Source organism: Diabrotica undecimpunctata, chromosome 3, assembly GCF_040954645.1.
Source record: "Diabrotica undecimpunctata isolate CICGRU chromosome 3, icDiaUnde3, whole genome shotgun sequence".
In the NCBI taxonomy this organism is placed as follows: Eukaryota; Metazoa; Arthropoda; class Insecta; order Coleoptera; family Chrysomelidae; genus Diabrotica; species Diabrotica undecimpunctata.
Genome location: NC_092805.1, coordinates 125,675,994 through 125,691,115, shown reverse-complemented (window position 1 = coordinate 125,691,115; position 15,122 = coordinate 125,675,994). Strand labels below are relative to the sequence as shown.

Sequence of the window (15,122 nt, the reverse complement as noted above, 5' to 3'; positions counted from 1 at the left end):
GATGATCTTCAATATAGAACTTTTGAGAATGATGATGGTACAGAATCTAAGCTTCTAAGTGCATTAGGTAACCACTTTGGTATTTTAAATACTCTGCAAAAGGCTCGGGAACAGTTCTATTAGTTGCATAACGGTGCATCAGGTGGACACTTTGGCATTATAAGCTCTGCAAAAGGCTCGAGAACGGTTCTATTGGGTGAACTGTAAGGATGATGTAAGAAGATGGTGCCAAAAATATAAACTATGTGTAGCCAGTTTTGGTCCAGTTGGTAAACAGAGGGTACTCATGAAACAGTACAATATTGGTAGTACTATAGAAAGAGTAGCTATTGACATTGCAGGTCCATTTCCAGAAACGAATGATGAAAATAAATCTATCCTGGTAGCCATAGATTATTTTACGAAATGGACTGAGGCCTATGCGATACCAAATCAAAAAGCTGCTACCGTGATAGAGGTACTTGTTGAAGAATCCTTCAGCCGATCCTTGAAGGTCCACTCCGACCAAGGGCGAAACTTTAACCCAGACCAGACTCCAACCTGTCTGATGTTAGGTAGTGAAGTTCGTTTGCCTAGAGTTTGGTTGCAGACCTTCTGAATAACAGAAAACCATGTTGCAAGCGAAGAATATGTCGACCGCCTGAAGTTAAGAATGAACAACATTCATCACTTGCCCGACAATATATCCGATTAGCCAGTGTCATAATGGAAGATCAATATGATTCTCGATGCAAGAATTAAAGCTTTGAAGTAGGTGATCTTGTTTGGCTTTATAATCCACATCGTCGTCGAGGCTTGTCTCCTAACCAGCAAAGACAATGAGTGGGTCCGTATGAAGCTAAAAATAGAATAAATGATATAATATACCGAATGAAGAAGTTGCCAAAAGTTAAAACAAAAGTTTTTCACATAAATCGTCTTACACCTTATGCTGGCTCAAATGAAACAGAAGAAGAACAAACCCTTTAACATGAGATCAAAAATGACCGACGACCAATATTTGATGAATTTATGTCAAATTATGCAGAGATGCTTTTTTTTTTTAGAAAAGGCTATGGAACAAACGATCACCTACTGGTAATAAAAAATCTTATAGAAAAATGCACTGAATATAATAAACCACTAGCTTTAATAGTTGTCGACTATGAAAAGGCATTCGACACCGTAAATCAACAAAAAATGTTGGAAGCCTTGACAGAATGCCGAATTGACTATCGGTATATAAATATAATTAAACACATATACCAAAACGCAACAGCCAGTGTTAGAGTGGGTGATCGTCAAACCCAGAAATTCCCGATACAACGTGAAGTACGCCAGGGGGACACCATATCGCCGAAACTGTTCACTACGCTTTTGGAATATATATGTAAAAGGGCAAAACTGACCGACAAGGGCATAAACATAAACGGAGAAATGCTTAGCCATCTAAGGTTTGCAGATGATATTGTACTAACAGCTGATAGGATCTTCTTCTTCTTCTTCTCGTGCCACTCCTAGCGGAGATTGGAAATCATCATGGCCACTGCGACTTTGTTAGCAGCGCGCCTAAAAAGTTCAATCGAACTACACCCGAACCATTCACGTAGATTATGAAGCCACGATATTTTTCTTCTTCCCACACTTCTTTTGCCCTTAATTTTGCTTTGCATGATATTTCTTAAAAGTTCGTACTTTTCACCTCGTATTCGTAACTTTATATTGATATCACGATTGCAAAAGAGTTTGCGCATTCTATTAAAGACTGATCTAGCGATTTCTATTCTACATCTAATCTCTTTTGTTTGATCAGTATCGTCTGTGATCCAAGCACCTAGATATTTATAACAGGACACACGCTCAATCGTTGTCTATTACAAGATTAGCTCTGATGTTCTTTGATTTCGTGATTACCATAAATTTAGTTTTTTTTAAATTAATTTTCAAGCCGTAACTGTTACAGTATATATTGAGACTTTGAACGAGATGTTGTAGTTCTACTAGCGTTCCCGTTAGGAGAACCGTATCGTCAGCATACCTTACATTGTTGATCGTCTCACCATTTATTATCAGACCAAGGCTGATAGGATAGATGAGGCCAAAGAACTTTTAAATCAGCTCTACCTTTCCTCGCTAGAAGGGGGATTGAAAATAAATATATCTAAAACCCAGATGATGACAAATCTTGTAGTCAGCGAAGATATATGCGTAGGAACAAGATCCATAGACCAGGTAATGGCCTATAAATACCTAGGTCATGAGATCCGCATAGGAAAAGATAACCAAGCCGTTGAGCTTCTCCGTCGTATAAGACTGACTTGAGCAGCCTTCGGCAAGCTGAACCATATTTTCAAATCGTCTGATATACCAATATGCCTTAAAAGAAAAACGTTTAATCAGTGTATTTTGCCAATGTTAAGTTATGGCGCTGAGACGTTGACCATGACAAGGAGAACAGTTCAAAAGATCCGTGTGTGTCAAAGGGCAATAGAGCGTACTATGTTGGGCGTTTCACTACGAGACAAGATCCCAAATCGCCAGCTACGACAAAGAACAGGAGTAGCTGATGCAGTAGAGAGAGTAGCAACACTGAAATGGAACTGGGCAGGTCACGTGGCTCGAATGACAGATAATAGATGGACAAAGCGGATACTCGAATGGAGACCAAGAGATGATGCCTACCGAAGCAGAGGTCGTCCACCAACACGTTGGACTGACGATCTAAAACGTTGTCATAGGAATTGGATGCAAGAGGTACAAGATCGAAATAGATGGAAAATTATGAGGGAGATCTATGTACAGCAGTGGATAAGCGAAGATTGAATGATGATAATGATGATGCAGAGAGGAAGATTGCTAGATTCGGTTTGACCACAGAATTTCAGCAAGATCCTATTAGTGTACCGCATAACGTCTCTCTAGCCGACTGTGTTGCCAAAAACCTTTAGATGAAAAAAGGAATCTCGTCGGTATTCAATAAGAAGTTTGCTTGCTTGAACGAGTTATCAAATCAGCAGCCTAAAGTTGGAAGAGTACTGAGATTAGAAGATGGTCCTCGATCTTTGCTGTATATGGTGACCAGGAAGTCGTATACAGATAGGGCAAGCTACGAGGATATATGGCGTGCTCTAACTAATTTAAAAAAAAATTGTGTACAATTATAACATCACACATTTGGCTATACCAAAGATTACCACGCAATAGAAAATTTGGAATGAAAGTTTATAATCAAATATCTTTACACAAATTAGAACCGCTCTTTTTATTGTTAAACACGTTACAGTACTATAAATCAATTAATAAGTATTAAATTTGAATTTTAATCTAATGAAATACATAGGAAAAAGAATGATAGAATGATAAATTAGTTACAAAGATGTGAACATAAATAAATAAACATGAAAGCTATTATTACAGTCGCGTTCCAATCGTCTCTGTACTTGCTTGATATTAAATGAGAAATAATTTTACTTAACTTTTGTTGAAAAAAAAAGTCAAAATATTTTCTAAAAATATAAATGTTTTATAATCATTTTTAAATTTGCAGGTAAACATAAACGTAAATTGTCCAATTTTGCAGCAACCTTTTCATTATTTCCTCCTCGTAAATAAAAGTAAATATTCTTTAGCCAGCGATGCATGATTATTAATGAATAAGTAAATTATAAAATTCTCTATAACCACAAGTTAGCTGTCCGTAGGTAATTAGAACGCACGCAAGATTACAAGATAGTGAAATAGTACCTACTATGTACTAGCAGCAGTCGCGGCCGATAGTAGCACTCCACTGAGTGCCTTTACATGGATAAATTTTGTAATTATCTAGGTTAAGCACTAATTCTTGTCAATGCGAATTATTTCCTCTACTTCTTTATGCCAATTGAGTTATTCGTTATTCTATATTCAGTTTGAGTTATTCGTTATTTAGTTTGTTATACGAATTTAAGAGTGTAATCGCACTATTTTCTTTTCTGTTTGAGTTAAGCGGTGCCATATTTGTGAACGTTGTGGGTAGTACTGATTTAATTAAGAACATGCAATGAGTTTATGTTGCTTTGTTTAGCACTTTCTCCGAAAATGTATGTATATTTATATTTAATGGGAGAGTAAGTTTACATATTCATTTGAATAATAAACACATTATATGCAGGAAGAAAATCGACATTTAAAAATATAATAAACTCGGCCTAAAAAATTCCATAAATGAGGTATTTGTGATTAAAAGAATTTTTAGATATATTAAACAAGTTTGTACATTTGTATTAAATAAATTATTTCGACATAAAATGATTTCGACATATACACTACATGTCATGGCACAATATAAATAAGTCACTTATGTATACATAGGAAATAACTAAGCAATAATACAAGAATACATAATATAACATATATAGTGAAAATTAGAAATATAAAAATAATAAAAAAAATAACTCAGTTAGGTGTAAAATAGTTTTTATAAAAACGACCACACCACTAGCTCAAACAAACAAATTTCTGTATACTATAGAAACAGTGTTCCAACAAGAAGTGTTTTGCTAATTTATAGAATTGTTTAGAATTCATTGCATTAATAATAATATTTTTGTTCAGGTTTAAAAAACAATTGGCGGGTGTTGGAGAAAAGTAGTATAAGTCTAAATTTTAAGTTTCGAGAAAAACGCAATTATAGTTTTTTTTAATTTAATATTGTTGTTACGGATACAAATAAGATATTTTCGTTAAACAATTTTTGGAAATGGCTTTGAATTTGTTGGCTTAAAATAGATCTACTAGTAAAAAGGACCTAGTTGTACAATTTTTAAAAAAATATATGACTTATATCACTTTTCACAATTATTTATTAAAGAACAAAAGCCCTTCCGGAAGATATAGTAACAAATCTAATTATTAATTATAAATAAAAAAATGTGAAACTGAAAAGTTTTATGTTTACTTAAGGGAGTACATTTATAGTCAAATACAACGTAAAAGTTTATTTCATTTTTAAAAATTTCAATTTCTGTGTGTACACTCTCCTCGTCACTACTATTTTCATCCTCGGGTAACGTATTTCGTATATCCTTCTTCGTAGTTAATATTCTATAAAAATCATGAAATATTTCTGAAATATAAGGCAATAGCTCTATCAAGTTCTTTTTTTTTTATCGATGTTGATTGGATTGGGACCTTTATATGACAGAGGAATTTTTATGTTTTTAGGCCACGTATTACCTTTTCTTAAAAAACATACGCTTTTAAATGGTTCGTCTACATTTAAGCTACTTTTGTATTCAAGGACACCAGGATTCTGTGAAAATCTCAACCATTTCATTTGTTTCCACATGACTTTTTCTCGTAAGTTGTTAATTTTTCTTTGTTGAAGGATATTCTTATACAAAGAAGAAAACTCAAGAAAATCCGATCTGCACATTTCAGTAACTAAAAAAGTTCGCTTATTTCCACATAGTTTTACCAAATTCATCCAGTCTCTTGGGTGTTCTATCGAACATGGATGTCTTTTCTTTTTTTTTTTTTTTTTTCTCTATAATTGCGTGATCTGAATCACACTCCATGTGGGTGTGTCCAGGAACAAGAAATTTGTGGTTAATGTATGATAGATTGGGATTCTCTTTTAAAACCATAATGAACATTGCAGGTAGAAAAGAGTTCTTGTTTTGTCCTGCACACGTATCAGAATATAAGGTGATCTCTTTTATTTCAGGTAAAATATGCGAAATCTTCTTGTATAAGCATGACGCAATCTGATTTGCACCCCGTTCAGCTACGTCCTCATGCCACATAAAACACATTGCTTGATTATCATTAAATCTATGTAATGTTAAATTAAAGGTCCACAACTGCCTTTTGTAGAATGCTATTGAAGTCTGAAGATCAAGTGTGGGGAGACACTGTTGCAAATCAAACGTATAAATGATTTTTGATTCATTTGCTAACGCAACATTTTTATCTATACGCTTAGCCTCATAAACGTTTGATGCTTCTTGTTGGTGATTATCAAGAAGATTTTAAATTTCTTGCATTTTTTGTGCATCTTTAGTTGTTTTCAGGAGCATATGATATTTATCGCATGTAGCACAGGTATCCTTTTTAGGCTGTTTGATTTTTATTTCCAAGGAATGGAATACTTCTTGATATTTGAATTTCGATACTGGGGTTTTCTTGTGAGGTAGCCATTTTTTGTATTCTTCATACATTCTTGTTAAAGTATAGTAATGAGGAAGATATATCTTTGATGAGTCACGACGACAATAGTGACTCTCATACGTTGGATTGATCCAATGTGAATTCTTACTAATTGAATATCTTGTTCGGGAGTTTTTGTTAGATGGTGAGGCAAGATCTCGCAAATCATCATGTGGCATTGCAGAAGCTGAACAAATCTTGCTTTTTGTCACATCGGTTAGAAACAGTTTTGTTTCGTTAAAAGTTTTTAGGAAAGAAGTTTGACAAACGTTAACTAGTAGTTGACCATTTAGTGGTAAAAAATATTTGTGTGACAGAAGCCTATTTTTATGTTTTTTGTTTTATAATTTACGTTTTGTGGTTTTTGTGGATAAAGACCGATATTCTTTGAAAATTTCCTGTCGTTTTTCTTCAGTTATCCTGTCTTTGCATTTTAAGCGGCAACTTAATAGCTGCTGAATGTCCGTGCTTTTATAACCTTCCCACTTTTCGTGGTGTACGATAACCCAAGGTTTCTGTTCTGCTTTCGTTCCTCACGAATTAGCCTAGTTTCATTTTTTAGCGATTTTCGTCCAGGTTTATTTTTTAAGATTTCTCTCTCTTTGAATTTCTATTGCCGTAACTACTAGTATATCTCAACATATATCATCAGTGTTCAATTTTGGAGTTAAAACATTTGTGATATGTCAACATATAATGTTTTTCCCTATATTTTTTAATGAGAATAATGATATATTTTTACATATACCTTTATTCACAATCATATTTTACCAATAACTTTTGATATATTTGCACTTGTATCACTATTCACAAATATTAATCATAAAATTATATAGGGAAGACTATTATAACTAGACTTATTTCAGTTTTCTGTATAATTTTTTTTCCTGTCTGGCAGATAGAGGCAAAACAAATAGTACTAGAATATTTATAACATTTTTCACTATATTAAATGATATTAAAAATACTTATATCATGTAACGCAAACAAATAACACCTGCTTGCCTATTAAATTGACTTATATCACTTCACCCTATCAAAGATACATGCATTTGAAAGTGGTATCTATGTTTAACTCATTTAAATTATATAGATTATATTCTATCGTATTAACTTGTGTAACACACAATCTGGAATATGGTATAATGATATGACTTTTGTTTCTTGTATTATACTGATGTTAATCAGTATGTGTGTTTACATCTTGTATATGATTATGAACAGTTAAAAAACTTTTAAATGAAACAAAGAACAGAGAAACTGTTACTAGCAACAAAAATGGACTTCTGGAAAAGAGCAGCAGGAAAATCAAGAAGAGATCGGATACCAAATAAGAGAATACGTGAAATGATGGGAGTCAAGCATACAATAGATGATGACATAAAAACAAAACAGTTAATATGGTACGGCCATGTACAGAGAATGCCAGATGACAGGATTCCAAAACAGATTTTGACGTGGACACCACAAGGGAGAAGGAAAAGAGGAAGGCCGAGAAAAAGCTGGAGAGAGGGAATTGAAAAAGAACTAGAGGAAAGAGAAATCCCTCCAGGCCTATGGCTGAATAGAGAAGAATGGCGGTTAGGAGTCGGAAGGCGTCGGAGAACGCTGTAAACCGATAGTAGTAGTAGTAAAAAACTTTTAAATAAATAATATTGAAGAATGCCATACTTTTTAAACAAGGGTTTGCAGCTGGCGCCATATTCTGCGCGGAGTCAATAGTTTGGATTGCTGCTTTTTGAAAAGTGAAAATTTTATATGCATAGGACGAGTTTCTTAAAGAATTATGCAATACGTCAGTATACTATGAACTATTCCAAAATAAGCTGACCTAAGAATATCTCGAATCACAGAAGTAGCCAATCTGCGCATGGCAAAAATCTGTGAGGCGAGCTTCTTACACAAACTTTCAATATGGTGCGACCAGTTCAACATTGTATCTATAGTAACACCTAGTAACTTTACTGATTCAGAGGATTTAACCCACATATTGGAACTAAATAGTATTATCTGGGTTTTCTGCTCGTTTAACGTAAGTTTGTTACAGTTAAACTAGGATTTAGATTTTTCTAATATTTCCTGACTGTAATCAGTTTTACCTCTACATAATAAAGTTATGTCATCTGCAAAATGAACACAGTTGGTATTTTCCAACGCACTTGGTAAATCATTTATATATTTCAAGATTAGAAGAGGTCCCAAAACTAATCCTTGTGGTACTCTGGTTAAAACTGGTAGAGGATAAGATTCTTGATTATTATATGCAACAATCTGTGTTCTTCCTGTAAGGTATGATTTTAAAAAGTCGTGTATGGTATCCGTTATTCCATAGTACTCCAATTTTATCAATAGTGTTTTAATATCCACACAGTCAAAAGCTTTTGTAAGGTTACACATTAATCTATTAGTATTGTTCTGAAGCTATTTTATTGTGTCATTTCAAAATATTTTAATCTATTAGTAGGTTCACCTGCACCAAGACCGTGAACAATATGTTCTATTACTTCTACTAAAGCTTTAGTTGTTGAGTAATTTTTTCTAAAACCAAATTGATAGCTAGATATAATTAATTTGTTATCCAAATAATTTGTTATACAATCTTTAATTAAGATTTCAAAAATTTTACTTATTATTGGTACTATGGTAATAGGTCTGTAATTGTCTGAAGCATTTTTATTTCCTTTTTTTATGAAGTGGAATTACTTTTGATATTTTGAATACATCAGGCCAGTTACTCTCGTTAAAACATTTGTTAAATACTATTATGAGTGGTTCAATAATAATTATATCTAGAAATGCCTTCATAATTTTACTGTTAAAACCATAGTACTCAACACATGGGGAATTTTTTATTTTGTGTATGCATTCTTTCACATCAGATGCTACTATTGGGGCCATACAGAACGAATTCGATCTTCAAGGTAGCCTGCTAACATAGTAGCTTATGTCATACTCAGAGTTTCCTATTGATTTCGATATAATATCTGCTATATTCGTAATAAGTATTGGTTAATCTCTTCTGGTGTTAAGTTCAGATTGGACGTAGTATTTTCCTTATAGGTTTCTTTTTTAACAATACTTCATATTGTCTTAGCTTTAATAGTGGATTTGTTTATTATGTTAGCGTAAGCAGTACATTTTTCAGCTTTTATTGCTTACTTGTATTTCTTTCGCGTTTTCTGCTATTCACATTCTTTAAAGGAAAACAAATGCTGTATTATTCACACATATATCTCATAAACAAATCTGTCATGGTTTAATTACAGTGAATATCGATCAATTCATCAGACACTTGGGCTGATAAAAATTCAAACTCGGAAAGTCCAACGAATGTCTCCTAAAACTTCACCACCGCAGTGGTAAGCGTACAGAGGCGCCACCTGCTTTGGCGGCCATGAACGAAAATGAGATAATAATATCGTTTTCTGTCCTCTGGGCTATGCGAAATGTGTATGAGATTATGGCCAAAGCTGGTGGCGCCTCTTTACGCTAACCACTGCGGTGGTGAAGTTTTAGGAGACATTCGTTGAACTTTCCGAGTTTGAATTTGTATCAGCCCAAGTATCTGATAAGGCCGGGATAGACCGAAATGATTTATAACATTTTATTAATACCGATTCGAGCTCGGAAAGTTTAACGAATTTGTCCTCCTAGGCCATACTGGTGGCCATTTAATTCAACAAAGCGGTAGCAGCTTTTGCTAGAAGATTTAATATTTTACATTTATTTAAGGTATTTAAGATATGGTATTTAAGGTAATTTAAAGAACTGATAATGCTCAATAGATTGGAAAGAACAAATATAGGTAAAAGAGTTTACGAAACAATGAACATTGAAAATTAAAATACAATTTCGAGTCTTTCCTAATATTAAAATTTATTTGTTAGCGATTGTACCTAGAATTATAAGTAGTAAAGATTAGGATTTTAGTAAGAAATATTAGCATAATTTGTTACAACCAAAAAGGGGGCAAATTGTTTTTCTATGCGGTCAAACAAAAAACAAACAAAATAGAAAACCCATAATGTGGAGGTATGTAGATGATGTATTCTCAATATGGCCTCATGGATCAGAGTTGTTAAGCACATTCCTAAATGATATAAATGATAAAGAAGAGACAATAAAATTTACGATGAAAAAGGAATATAATAACACACTACGTTTCTTGGATGCTTTAATCTCAAATATCGATACTAAATATGAGCCTCAGGTATATAGAAAACTAACACACGCCAACATAGATCTAAATTACAGATCAAATCACAGCATCTAATACAACATTGTTCTGAAGCTATTTTCTTGTGGCATTTTAAATTAATTTATATTTAAATGGGAATAAGCCACAATTAAAGGTTAAAATACGTTTTTTGACGTTTCAATTTCCACTTCGGAAATCGTTCTCAAAATACAAACATTAGTAAATTAAACAAATTTTGTTTTTTGTTACTTAGTGAAAAATTCTTTTAATAATTTAAATTTTATCTGACTCATCTATATTGACAATTCAGACATACCTTATAAATTTTAAAGTAGACGACTTTAAAATGATATTGCCAATATTGTTGAGTTGCGTTCCTGGGACGACTTTACTTATAAGATAGTTCATTCGATTACATGAAATCAACTTTAACTTGAGAATATCCATCAGAAAAGATCATAACATGTAATTCGTCTTTAAAAAGACAAATACATGCCATGATGACAGTAAAATTCTCCTGTTAGTGATTCCATAGTAAATTATGAGGGAAAAACCAGGAAAAAAACCTCATAATACTATCCCGACATGGTAAGTATTTGATCGTGCATTTAGTTTACCTTCAATAAACACCAAATTCCGATTTTATATGTTTGTTATTTAAAAAAACATAAATGATGTATTCTCTATATGTTACTGATTTACCAATACTGGTATTTTCATTTTAATAACTTCCTCTTTCAATATGGGTAACCAGATCCTACTACATTCTGCCGAGGAATTCGCGACACAATTGGTCTCATTTAGCATAATTAGAGCCGCTTCTTTGATTTTTCTCTTTTTACCATCCGTTTCTTTTTCGTCAATAAACGTATTTTAACCTTTAATTGTGGCTTATTCCCATTTAAATATAAATTATTATAATACAACATTTAATCGTATGCCCTTATGAAATTGGTTCCTTGATATAGGCTTTTTATCCTATATCAAGTATTGAAGGCAATTGATGAAATTGATTAAAGAACTGATTAAAGGTAATAAGGCAACTGTAAGTAAAGATTTTTAATTTTTCAATCAATAATTTAATCCAAAATTAAATTATTGATCAAGAATAATTTCTACTATGATTTAAAATGTCGCATACACATCAGTTTTTATTTTATGCGAAATTAAAAAATGTAATGTTTGACGTCATACCTATAATTATGACTGAAGTCAACTACACTTGAGTGCAAAATAATCGACTCAAAATTATTTTGCGAAACTACGTCTCCTGTTTCAATCTAAAAAGTGTAAATTTAAAAATATTTAGTGTATAATCATTAACATCATTATTGAGATTTAAAAAAGTTTTGTTTTTTGGTGAATCCGATGACTTATTACAAGTAAATAATGCAACACGTAGAGAGGGGGTCAGAATTTGAATGAAATCGACACGCACCGACGCGTTCGCTTTACATCGTATGCATCAATTTCCATAGCAACCCACTACTACATCAGTCACTAAGTTTGCAACTGCACTACAAATGGATACCACATCCGTCAAATCAGTTCAAGCAGTAGCATTATTGTGAGAAGGCCTGAGTCACAGGGCCGTGGCAAATCGACTAAATTTAAGCCAATCTGCTGTATCTTGAGTGTATCGTCGGTACCAAGATACTGCTGATTATGTCCGCCACTACGGAGGAGGCCGTAAACGAATAACAACGGAGAGAGATGATCGACTTCTTCTATCGAAATTATTGAGAAATCGACATTTAACTGGTGCTAATCTCAAAGAAGAGCTTAGCGAGGTCCGAGGTGTAGTTACCAGTGTTTGGAGTCAGAGAGAGACTAAAGGCAGTCAACCTGATACCAAAAAGGGCAGCTACGGGTCAAAAGCTAACTGCAGTCCAGAAGAAAAGGCGATTAGAATTTGCTCGAGAACATCTGGATTGGGGCGACTATCAATGGAGTCAGATATTATTCTCCGACGAAAGTAGGATATACCTACATGGCAACAAGAGGCGTCAAGTCTATAGAAGATCAGGAGACCGATTTGCTCAATGTTGTATACGAGAAATTGTGTCATGTGGAGACGGTTCTCGTATGTTTTGGGCAGACATTTCCATGGATGAAAAAACCGAGTTGGTTTTCGTGCCTGGTGGAGGATGTTGAGGAGTTTTAACGGCGGATATATCAGAGACATTTTGGAGGAACATGTGGTTCCATACTCGGGATTTATTGGTGATGCCATTATTTTAATGCACGATAAGGCACGATGCCATACCACACGAGTCACCATCACCTATCTGACTGAGATCGGTATACCTAAAATAAATTGGTCGTCGTTGAGCTTGGACATAAATCCAATAGAGCATGTTTGGGATGAGCTTAAACGAAGGGTCCAGGACATGAATCATGCACCAAGGAGCACAATAGAATCGAGAGCTGAGCTTAATGATGAATTGGAAGCAATGCCTTAAGAATTTATTATAAAAGTCATCCGATTCATGCGAAATTGATTGGAAAGTGTAATTAGGAGTAGAAGTGATAATATCAAATACTAAAAAATAAGGATACTCATTTTGTAATTGATGATTTCTCTGTTCATAACGTCTTTCTTGCGTTAGTTCCAATGATGAATATTTAGGAAACTCTGTTCGTATTGCATATTGTTTTTATAATGCGTCTTCCAAAAAATGCAATAGCAGTTTTTGTAAGTTCAATAATAAAGTTATTGTTTGCACATGATTATACATATTTTATGTTCACACTTCTTACATTAAAACAGAAGGTGTAACCTCAAATATCACTTTTGAGTCGATTGTTTTGCACTTAAGTGTAGCTCAGAAGCTAACGTCTGAATGTGGGAAACTATCGATAGTCCTAATGTAATTTACTGTAAATTGTAGGTTTCTGTCGATAAATTTCCACCTCTACTAGTTTGGTCTCTATTTATTTCACAACGTATTATGTTTTCTATCTTTTGCGGTATTTTTCCAATTCTTAAGGCACTTACCACTGTATATGTTTCTCATCTTATGGCCGGTCTTTTTTCTTCTTCTCCGTCTTGTTTCTAAAGGTTTCTATTTCATGACTCCCTACACCCTGGCATTCTTTAAACATGACCGTAACATTGATTGTAGAGCTCTGTTTTCCAATTATTTGTTATTGAGCAATCTACTTCCATCCAGTTCCATATTTGCTCATTTGTTATTCTGTTCCTTTTGGTAATTTGAAAACATTTTTTCGTAAGTCTAGTTCGATTGTCCTTATTTTATTTCGTATTTTTGTTTTTACAGGCCATACTTCCACACCGAATAGATAATGTTCTTCATGATGTATGAAAAATACTTTTCTTGTTTTCTTTTTCTAAATACTTAAAGGTGTGGCAACATGTGATAGTCCCATCTTCTAAGGCTAAGTTGTATTCCGTCTTATTTACATTTATATTTAGATCCCATGATTTCCACTCTTCTTTTAATTTCCTTATTATATGTTCCATGTCCTCTTTTTCTTATGCAAAAATGACATGATCGTCTGTTTCAGCCTTAATTCTAAATCCCTTGTTTCTGTAATTTTTCATTAGCTATTGTTCTGCTTTCCAAAAAACCAAACTGATTATCGGATATTTAGTTTTCTTTACATTCATCAGGCATTTGTTTCAATTCTATAATTCTATTAAATAAACCTGTTAGCCAACTTTCAGTCTCCCTAAAGCTATTTATTTTTCACCAGGATAGTCCCAAAGTATATTTAAAGTTCTTGATGAATTGCTTTATAACCTCAATTAGATTGGCCCATATCTGCATTTAAATTATTTGCTATTATGACTATCTCTTCCGATGAAATATCACTCAGTATATCTCCTTACTATTCCTAGAAAACATTCTTTAATTTTCACCCAGGCCTTTTTGAGAGGTAAACATATATTTAACATTTAACTATTCTTTATCGAGTACAAATGTCACTATTAGCATTCTAACACTCACAGGTTCTTACAACATCTACTGTGTCATATTCCATTTCTCTATCAACAACTATACTAACTCTATTCCTAATGTTCCTTTCCTTTATTCGTTCCACATCGTCTCTTAAATGCAATCAATTTGTAATCTTTATCGTTTAAGCGAACCTACCAACTAAATACTCTTATCTGCCAGAAATCCAAGATTCCAAGACCCTATTCTGTTTTTTATCTTGTAATGGTAAAATATTTTTCTTTAAAATAGTCCTCAATTAAAAATACGAACGGAGGCTTTCAATACAAAAAAAAATACAATTAATGTGCAGTCAGTGGCGGAATGTCCTTAGGGGCAGGCCCCACCAAAAAATATGTACTGTATGTAGATTTTCAGTTACAACTCTATTTTATGATATTTTATATAAATATGCATTAAATAACTTATTTGTTTATGTATATGGTTTTGCCCTCGTGATACGATCAACCAAATGACTTAACATTAACTTAACTAGACGAAAAGAAAAAGAGAACGTTCTGCAACACGTGGTTTGGTAAAAAACCGTGGTTAACAGTGAGTGAAGAAAAACAAAGCTTATTTTGTGTTTATTGTTTATTGTTTCGCGGTGAAGGGTTGGGGATATTTGTAGGTTGTAAAAATCTCAAACATTTAAGTAAGAAAAAATTAAAAAAGTGATCTTTATTTAAAAAATGCATGTAAATTTAAACTACTTGGTACTGTCAACATTGCTTCAGTGATGAACACTGCTAATAAAATTTCTGTTTAGAAACGCAATGAGCGGGTCACAAAGAATGGGC

General features: G+C 33.3%; 1 protein-coding gene and 1 pseudogene across 2 annotated transcripts in view; both read right to left on the bottom strand.

Moving 5' to 3' along the window:
• Sb (serine proteinase stubble) overlaps nucleotides 1-15,122 on the bottom strand; it is a 357,923-nt gene that overhangs the window by 131,115 nt on the left and 211,686 nt on the right. The window lies entirely within an intron of this gene.
• The window catches only part of LOC140437913 (uncharacterized), a 48,076-nt pseudogene continuing 33,756 nt past the window's right edge, over nucleotides 803-15,122 (bottom strand).